The sequence below is a fragment of the Acartia tonsa genome, chromosome 13 (assembly GCF_053477335.1).
Source record: "Acartia tonsa isolate MP-2025a chromosome 13, ASM5347733v1, whole genome shotgun sequence".
NCBI classification, from domain to species: domain Eukaryota; kingdom Metazoa; phylum Arthropoda; class Copepoda; order Calanoida; family Acartiidae; genus Acartia; species Acartia tonsa.
The window spans coordinates 45,668,582-45,679,530 of record NC_137272.1 but is presented as its reverse complement, the minus strand read 5'-3'; positions in this window follow the sequence as shown (position 1 = coordinate 45,679,530).

Below are 10,949 nucleotides of genomic sequence, written 5' to 3'. Positions count from 1 at the left end.
CTTCAATCTAATTTTTCATATTTATTTGCCTAAGATACATCGGAAAAACATAGCGGGCTTCTTTCTTTTAAATTATAAATAAAAGGTACACGATTAAAAGGTAAAAAAAAAAAATATTCTTGCTAATTACTAAATGAATTACTGTCCGGCCTTGTCATAAACACATTTTTTATTTACAAAAACAAGTATCGTACTAAAATCATATCAGCTGATCATTATAAAATGCAAACAGAGACTAATTTTTTTTTTAAATACAAAGCGATGCATGGCTAGCTAAATATAATTTTTTGCTATAAACCTCAAAGAAATTAAATAATTATCTAAATTGTTTTAACTTTAAAGTACAAGTAAAAATAAATAATATTGAACGTTTTTAAAAGACAGCTTTTGAGTAATTTTCAAATAAACATTGTCTCACTACTGACCACTAGCAGGGATAGAAAGATAAACCAATGATTTAAATTAGATATGCAAAATGAGACCAAGTATAGAGTAACTTTTTTTTCGTTAAACAATAGAATTATACTGGTAAATCAGAAAAATGGAGTTATTATTACAATCTCTAATCATTTTCATGTACAAAAACTGTGTAATTGCAGCAAAAAATAAGATTATATTTCGGTTGGGTTATATTTCAGTTGTACTCAAATCAGTTGACCTACTGAAAAATTCGGTCGACCTCTAAAATGCTTTTGTGAACTGGGCTTAAACCTTTTTTATCATAAAATGTGAGAAACTGCTTTTTTCATATATAAGGTGAAAAAAGTAATACTAAAGAAATTTTTTTGCCTTAATTATGTTCTAAACTTATAGATAAACACATTTCATAAAAAGATTTCTTTTTAGATAAGTCATTTAAGGCATGAAATTAATTTTGCAAATTAACATTGCAGATTTTTGCAAATAACTTGCAAATATGATTTCTGCGGATTTTCTAATTTTCATAGGCGTTTTCTATATATATTCCTCTTTCCAAAAATACCTTACTTGTCAAGATTGGATAAAAAAATCTTTGTCGTCGAGATTCCATAACTGTGGTCACAAGGGGGGGATAACCGCATACACGTCCAAATCGGACTGCATAACCCAATTAAAAGGAAGAAATAAAATGTATATAAAACAAAGGTGGCAAATGTATATAGCTTAATTTATGTATGTATAATAATGAAAATAAACAAAAAAAATATACGTTAAAACTAACGAATTAACATATTTCAGAGAAAAACAAGAAGCATAAAAATAAAATGCAGCTTCATTTGGCAAAAGCACCAGGAGCTCGAGGTAAATTTATTTTGGGATTCTTGGGGCTTTTTATTATTTTGGCAAAATCAAATGCGTCCGAAATAATACAAATAGATGCGACTCAATGTGTAGCAAACTAAAACCCGCGTTTGAAAATCTCTGAATGCGCTGCGTTTCTTAATATTACTAATATTGAACAAAAACAATTTCACCTACTTCAAAAGGTTGAAAGAAAAATTATACCTGGAATTCGTTGCCACCTCCGAACCAGTACTCACTACTGGTATTGTGGCAGATATAGCCACGTCCACCTCGCTGCTCCAGCACTGGTGGAGATACCGAGCCTCGTATCTTATGAAGACTGTTACACCATGTCCAAAACTAAAATATTTAACTTTGAAGGAAAATCAGTCTCAGTGTATGAACACCAGATGTCATACACGCGTTTCATTGTAAACGGGACGCTTTCTTACCCCAACGACCTCCTTAACGGCATTGACCCCGCCTGCGAGGGACACGGCGTAACCATTAACGGCATTTTTATCCCTGGGACATTTGAGGAAAAACAAATAGGGGTCCAGGCTGAGCCTGTTGAATTATTACAAACAAAGGCGGGCTGTTACCTGGGCAGTCACTGGGTGGGAAACAATTGTCTAGATCACAATCTTAGAATAGGCTACGATAGAATTATCTCGGATGATAAATCTGATAACGCACAAAAATTCACTTCTCCTTGGCGAACGGTAGACATCTTTAATATTTCATTGTTTACATTTGAAGGAGAACAGGGTGACCAAAAATATCTAGTGATCGATCCCCAAATTACGCTAGCGTTAGAACTTAAAGATAAAAAACATTTTGAAAATCTAATTCCTGAATTATCTTATTACAAAACTAATATTGATAACTTAATGGTATGGTTCACAAACTCTGTAAAACCATATTTTCCACTTTTAAACGCTAAAGAAAAAGATGACATGCTACCACTAGAGATTTTTTATTCCTACCAACAATATAGTAAATTAATCGTCCCCGAAAATCGCTGCTTACAGAACCACTTTCTGTCTAAAAGTAGTATTCAGACCCATCGTAAAAAATTAGTTAGGGCGCTCGGTGAACTGGATCTGGTAATACAGTGCAATAACCTTAAAATCAATGTTTCTCTGGGAGAAAATTTACCCTGTTTTGTGGATCATTTCTCGGTTTCAATCAATAATAAGACTATGGGGATATCACCGTTTTCACGCAGATTGGTTAACACCACCCATTTAACTCCGACCAAATGTTCCGAAAATCCAATTTTCTTACATTTGTACCAAGGAAAATTCATTGGGAATCAAGGGCAGGGTATGCAAATATTAAATGTAAACCAATATCTTATGGATAAACCGATTAGCCTATTTCTTTATCATTCTTGGCAAAGCCTAGAAAAAACTAATTTCTCAGAAAGTGCCGAGGAATTATACCTCAGCCAACTGGCCGCGGACTCTAATAATTTTGAAGTAAAAATTACCGACTCCTGGTTTATTCAAACGTATCATAAAGTGGTTGATTTCCTATCTAGTACTTGGTACCATATAGTGCTTGTAGTAGCAGCCATCCTTACAGGAATAGGGTCGTTATTATGCGTCGTTTTTATCATCTATATATTAGCCTGCACCAAAATTCACGCGTACAAAGCAGGAGGTACGAGTGAAACACACGAATTACGGGATTTTACAAATAATGGGGAAAACTAATCTCCAAAAAACGGACGACCTGTAAACAGACATATATACCTATAAGATTGTCGTCCCTGAAGGTCGTCTTTGTAAAAATATTTCCTTATTCGGTATAAGGAATTAATGACCCTTAATTTTAAGTTTATTATTTTTATTTTAGGATATCCCAGGCGAAATTTTCCAAGGGGTTTTCACCACTCCCATGGGGCCGGTCACCCTTCATACCGTCGAGGATATGAAGAGGCACCCTTCTACAATGAAGAGGACTATTATTACGACAACAACCAGGGCTATCCCCAGGGCCATGAGGAAGCCTACTATGAGCCTGACGAGAACAGGTATCACACCCAGCCTCGAGTAAAACCGCCACGCAACCCTGAAAACCTCACTGAACTCCAGTGTGTCTCAAAATCGATCCACGTCTATCGCACCCCTGGAAAAGATGTTCCAAAGGAGCTCCTTGAATTGCAAGAAAACTTGCGGCAGGCTAAAAGTTTAGAAGCCAACGAATATCCCGATAAAGCCAGACCTAGGGTCAGGCCTCTAATGGAACAAAATATGATACCTAGGGGAGGGGAACCGCAGAAAAATCGGGTGGAATCACCACCAAAACCTAATGCCTCACCTGAACTAGAGGTAGTCGCCGTAAAATCAGCCCCAAAAGCGGTAGAAAAACGACCGCCAACACCAACAGGCAGCGGCGGCCCAGCAGCCAAGAAGGCTAAGGTGGAAACTCAACCGCCTCCATTACCCCCTAAAAAGAAAGAGACATTAGTAGAAAGCAAAATTGAGCCTAAAGCTTTTTGGGTGACTGCTGAGGAATGGAAAAAAGTCCTATCCTCCACCGTAAAAGAAGCAATAGAAGAAGCTCTTCTCCCCTTCCAGAGAAGCCTGGAATCTAAAATTGCTAACAATGCTTCATATGTTGAGAAAGCACATATACACCATGGCAAGCGCCTTATTGAAATTTCCGCAGAATTACTGCGGAACCGCAAAACTTTGCGCGAAAAAATTCGCACTGTCTCCGAGGACTCGACCGTCGAGTTAAAAGCACGAATGACCTCTGTTATTGAGTCCACTAGTCGATTGTTGGACCAAAACTCTGACAGGGTAATTAAATATATTAATACTCGTTGTAATATTGTAAATGTACCTGGGCAGAATGTGGCGACCATAGAGGCATCCCTTCCCGCTGAGGACGTACCCCGGCCAGATGATGATGGGGTTGAGTTGATTTCCCACTATGGTGGTTCTGAGTGCTCTGATGAATACAGGCCCACCGATAGAGAAGGCAATCCCGAGGTCCTTGATCCTGCAGAGGAAAACAGTGACACAGAGCTCGACGCTCAAATCAGTGAGATCTTTCCATCTGGAATTGATCTGCCTGTTAACCCACAGGCTGGCGCTGTCTCTGAGGACCCAGTGGCCACGGCTCCCTGCGAAGGCGTGTTGGCCCTCCAGAATGCTGTTGCTCCAGAGCTTCCAGAAGCTCCAGAAGATCCTACTCCCTCAGAATCCAATCCTGTTGATATCGTAAAAAGGGCTATGGCCGCAATCGAAGAACCTGCGAGTACAACAACAACCCGCAGAAGCAGGCGTGCAGGTCAACTGTGAGGGAATATTTCATATTCCCTCAGAAGGAGGCGAGTGTGGCATTCTCCATTCAAGTTTATGCATTTCCATCCCTGTCCACATTCCTATACTTCTCTGGCTGAGTCAGACCTCCACTTATTACCGCCATTATACTCCATCCTGCTGTGTTGAGGGACTAGTTGATTTTATGTAGGCCTTGTGTGAACATCTCACCACCAGCTTACACTTGGTAGACTGTATACCTATATGCTAGGTTGTCGACAGTCTTAGTCCCATATTCCTGTGCACGTGGTTTTCTGTCCTATACAGAAAACGAGACGTCCAAGCCTTTAATTGATATCATATTTAAATATATCCAATAAATAATAATCCCATTAATCTGCCTATTCTAACCAGTTTAATTACTTAATAAATCTTGTATTTTTTAGAAATACCTTTGTTATATTATTGATATTTAATTGTGTCGAAGCTACTCTATACTCGTATTCCGGTCTGTCTGTACATCCCCTCATACGTCAATGGTAAACAAAATTACCCCTACTGTAGATTAAAATTATTACTTGGTTAGCTTGAAAACTGCTAGTTTGTAACCAACAAAATATGTATTACAAAAGAATCCAAAGCTTTTGAGCCAATAAATTGTTATAAAACTTTGGGTATGATTCTTCAAAGGATTTTTATTTTATAGAGATGATTTGCTCGGCTGCTAATTGATATAGATTTTAAATTTCTTTTGAAAACTCTCCCCATCTTATTTTACCATTTTTTTTGTACTAAATATACTAAAACCTAGCAATACCTAAGGTAAAACAAAAACATGTGAAAAACTCACTAAATTCATGCTTGTGGAGGTTTTAACCTTAGTCTAAAACACATATCACTTCTTGCAGTCCTATGATTATGATGGTGAAAATGTGAAACTTGATGGTAAGCTGTGCGCCTATCTGAAGCGAGGTATCGGGTTCAAGGCCCGCGGATTTGACTGCACAGACCCTATGGACTACTATTGTTTGTGGACTCGTAAGTATTCATTATATCCTTTTTACCCAGTCAGAAAATCGTATTACTATTGCACTACAATCGCAAGCGGTTTTGCAGAGCAATTGCATGCGATTTCTTGCAATATTGCTAGCAATTTGATTTGATTGCACAAACCCTATTGATTACTATTGTTTATTAATTATTAATTTTATCCTTATAATGAAAGTAACATAATGTCTTTTCGTCTGTGCCAAAGAATATCCTAACCGCTGAACCGTTATGGTTCTATTTCACAAGGCACTGGGATGGATTAAAACAATTTTTTAGGATGTTACAACCAACTGTAAAATGACTTAACCCCCTTAAAACTAAAATTATAAATTGGGGATGTTTACTGCCTCCCCTTCCCTCTACCTTGATTAAAAATATCAGAAAAAAGTAATGCTAAAGTAAGGTTTTTGTATGGTTAGGGGATAGATCCGAATAAGGATACAGATATTTTATACTTTTCAACATACATACAATTTTTACTTATCTAAATTTTGAAAAGGTTTGGTGATTTTTCACATCTATCTATATCTATCTATCTATCTATCTATCTAGCACCAGAGTGTCCAGCTGGCTACAACCTCTACAAGCCAGAACAGGATGGCAGAACCTGCTATGGAGTTACTTCAGGTAAAAACTGATTTGATTTATTTTCCGGTATTGTTTTGAAACCGATTAATATCCGTTTAATTAGAACCGGCTGTCAGCTCAACTGAAAAATGATATTACAGAAAATTTTCCTGGAAAATTAAAATAAAAACACAATATTAACACCATTTCATTTTAATATCCGCAGAAAGCTGTCTATAAAGCAATGTGAAAATAACTTTAATTACCAATTCATATCAATCAAACAAAAATGGACAAATGAAAAGACACATTATTTTTCTTAGTATAGATGAAATTTATTCCTAAGCCATATTTTATTGAACTTATTTTGTAAAAATTCAATACATTCACTGTTTTTATGTTTTTATAGCTGAGAAGAAACATACAGATGAACATTGTGTTAGCTCAGACCATGAACTTCTAAGGATGGCCTTGCCAGGTATCAACTTTTTCTTTTTCTATAATTCACTTTGTCCTACCGTCAGCCAGAAATTCTATAAGGGAAATGTGATTTATGCTTTAAGAAGCACAGCTGAAACTATTTTAAAAAAATGTTTGGTTTTCATGAGAGATTATTTTAAAAGAGATAAAAAATTTAGGTTTTATTACTGAATTAGAAATACTAAAAAGAAATCAAACACTAGTATAAAGTCAAAGATACACTAATTATTATAGAAATTAGAACATTAAAGTAAAACACTAAATAATATCCCCATCCAAAGGACCAAGGACCTTGTGCTGACTCTCAATTGGGTCTTTGAAAATCAACCTATAGTGTCGGGAATATTAACACAGCCAAGTAGCAGAAAACATTTTGCTAGCAGCCTAAAAGGTCATTATCTGTACATACATCTAAACTATAGATCTGTTATTAGAACTGATTACTGGCTATCAAATTAAATAGGGGTGACGAACATCTCAAAAAGTAGCCCATAAATCTATTTAGTCTTTTTGTACACCCATTCCAACATACAGATACACATCTTGTTACTTTTGTATAAGGATACATATTTTTTAGGTGACATGAATACAGCAGCGTTTATTCTACAACCAGATATGTAAGTATAAATATTTATCTATAATACAAAGTAGAAGGATGGCTTTCTGTCTAAAGCCTAAGATCTCGATTAGCCAGATACCAGTTACAGGATATACGGCTGATTTCTAATACCAGATATCCAGTAATTTGCCGGACATCCAACGTTTGTCAGATATTCAGCCAGAAACAGGATATCTGGCATTAAAATTCAGCCGGATATCCGGTATCCGGCCAACCCTAATCTTGATAGCCGCTGAACCAATCTAACAATTCAACTCTGGGATAAAAAAAACATAAAAATATTTCAGTGACAACACTTACACAAAGTAACTGCAAATATTCCCTTATTATGAAGTTTCTACAATTGCCAAAGTTTACCTTTTTTTAACAATAGAATTGAATTAAAAAACTGATGATTGTTAATGGTTTTAAATTTATTTTAGAGAAATTTATATTGATGGAGGAACAATGTTTAAAAGTGAATGGACTCCTCAGGTGATTAGTAGTTAGGGCCCAACTATCATATGACTGTCCGTTTGTCTGTTAATAATTTTTTCCCTTTTTCATATTGAACAGTAAAGTAGGGTAGCAAATTTCATTCTAAAGTATATTGATCCTAGTAAAATAGATTAATAAGCAGTCTTTTTAACAGCTGTTTAAATAAAACAATCTTTCAAATCTAAATCTTAATGCTTGCCTCCGGTTGTAAGGGCTTTATTACTTTCATTATGGCCTTTGCATGAGTATTTATTTTGCAAAATCTACACTGAAATTTTTCTAAAAAGGCATTAAATCAACTTACCTTTATACCTTTGAATACAAAAGCTCTTAAACTATTCCATTTTCCTTTATCTTTTCCTAATATAAACAGAAATATAAGGCTTAAACTCAAAATCGTTAATTTTCGTTTTATTGTCAAGATAGAATATCATCTTTGGATTTAATTCCATGGTCCAATTGTATTAATCTGTCTACCATGGTTTTAAAAGCTTCAATTTTACAAAGGTTGAACGTCCATATGATTTTAACACACCAGAGACAATTGAAGATACCTCACCTGAAAGAAGTTGGAGATGCAATGTTGAATCTTCAGGTAGTATTATTTATCATATATTACAACCTTCCTAAAGGAAAGCAAACATATAGAATTGATGGATTATAAATAATATTTTATTGGTAGAAATAATGTGTTTGTTTTTAAGAAAGGATTATTTTTGTTGCATATTTATTATATTTTTGGTGTCATATACATATTATAACAACTCATTTACATGAAAAGTACCTAAAGCTGTTACAATTGGTATGGCTATTAACCCATTAGTGCCGCACTGGGCATTCAAACCCGGTTCCGAAAAATTGAAAAAAAAACCGGTTTCTGGCTTCATAATTACATCATTCTCAGTATGAATCCCCCCTCTACTACCCTGGCTTTCATTTCCCCCTAGAGCAGGCAGTTTAGCTTACTTCCGTTTGCTGGTGTAGCTCAACAAAATTTGAAAATCATGAAAATTCAAAATACCCCTTCTAACTTTTTTGCTTTATAGTAAAGTCCCTGATTTTTTTCGTGAAATCTAATATTTATTGACAAGTACATCTATTTGTGAATTCGTTTTATTCAAATTATCATTTTTTATATGATTTTTTTTATCGTTTTTTTTATGCCCTATTATGATCCGGTTCGGCTTGGCCATAAATACCCGACAGTTTTAATTACCGTTTTTATTACCTGGTTTTAACTTTTCAACCAATAAAAATAACAGTTTACGTCATTAGTAAGGGTTTGAGCCACCCTAATAACCCTAGTAATCTATATATGTGTCACCCAATAGTTTTTTGCTTGTTTTCTGATATGTAACACCCAAATTTTATGTGTTCTTTTTTGTAGTGTGTGTCTTTTAAACCGGGTTTATTTAACCGAAAAGGGTGGTACCTATAGCCAAAACACTAAATTTGAAATAAATCGCTTCGTATATTACTTGTAGCTCTATAGATTACATGAGGTTGTGTAGTTTTCAATTATGGATCGTATCAAAGTTTTAAAAAGTGTTCATCTCACTTTGGGCGTTAAAAAATTACATTTTTCGATTTTTGGTCGAAAAAACCGGGATTTTACTACAAAACTGGGTTTTAATGCCTGGTTGGTATTTATGGCCAGGCCAAACCGGGTTTTTTTTGCAACTTTCCTGTGCACGCCACTAGAGCAGAACAAAAATATTGGAATTCCGTTTTTACCATTATAAAGCTTCCCTGAGATTTTCAGCTCGATCGGCCCATATAAGTGGCGCTTGGCACTAATGGGTTAATATTATCTCTGGAGAAGTGAAGTATTGGCATTAAAATTTTATTTCTCATAATCTTTAAACCCAGGGCTTAACACTTTAATTTTATTTCAGGATTAAGTGTGCATGGTATAAAAGCCCCCGCAAAGATAAATTTTGATGTGGGCGTGTGTGATAGTCAATCTACACAATATGTTGGAGTTTTCGGGGAATTTGGTTCCAGACGATTGTCCTCCAAGAAGCCTGTTGTAAAGTTGGTGATCGATAAAGAAAATGTTCCGTTTAAGTGGACCTTCCATATGGGAGGTGTTAATGGTGACAGTGACACTCACAGCTTTACTATAGGTAAGCTTAAGTCTAATTATATCAAGTGGACCGTCAACATGAGATGTGTTAATTGTGATATTCCAAGCTTTACCACAGGTATGAAAAGTTGGTTTTAGACATAGAGAATGTTCAAATCAAGTGTACCTTCCATATGGGAGGTGTTAATGGTGATAGTGATACTCACAGTTTTACTTTAGGTAATTTAGATTGACTGTTGATAAAGAGACTAATTTGTTCAAGTGGACCTTCCATGAGGGAGGAGTTAATGGTGACAGTTTTACTGTTTTTAAGATGCATGTTGATATGCAAATATTCTTATTAAGTTTAATTGCTGTCAATATATGACTATCAATTGGACCTTCCTTGTGGGAGGTGTTAATGGTGATAGTGATACTCACAGTTTTACTATAGGTAAGTTTAAGTCTTATTATATTAAGAGGACCGTCCACATGGGATGTGTTAATTATATCAATTGGACTGTCCACATGAAATGTGTTAAAGGTGACAGTCCATGCTTTACCACAGGTATGAAAAGTTGGTTTTTGATATAGAGAATGTTCCAGTTAAGTGTACCTTCTATACGGGAGGTGTTAATGGTGATAGTGATACTAATTATTTTTAATTAATGTGTTTACTATATCATTTTGATGTTGAGATTTATTTCTGACACCTAAAAAAATCCAATCATATTGTTATTGAGAACTTTATTGTGGCTTAAGTTAATGTAATGAAGTCCTATATAGTTTCACATGGATGCCAACTATGTGTCTAATAAGATAAGATAAGGTGATAAGTCCCTTTTTACCATTGTTCCATTAAGGTTCTATAACAGCTGGAATAGCAGGACCAGAAACTGAAGTTCCTATGACAGGATATGATCTGCAAAAAGCAACTAACTTCACTCTCCAAATTGGATGCGATGATAGTAAATTTTCGGTAATAATAGTTTTACTTAACAAAGGACACTAATGTTAATAAGTAGCACAGGGAAACCTTTCAAAATTGAATTCCACATAATGGGGACCATATTGGTTGATCCAGCATTTTTACACATTTATTAGGTAATGTAATGATAACTGACTGAAAGACAATTCCAGAAAATGATGTTAG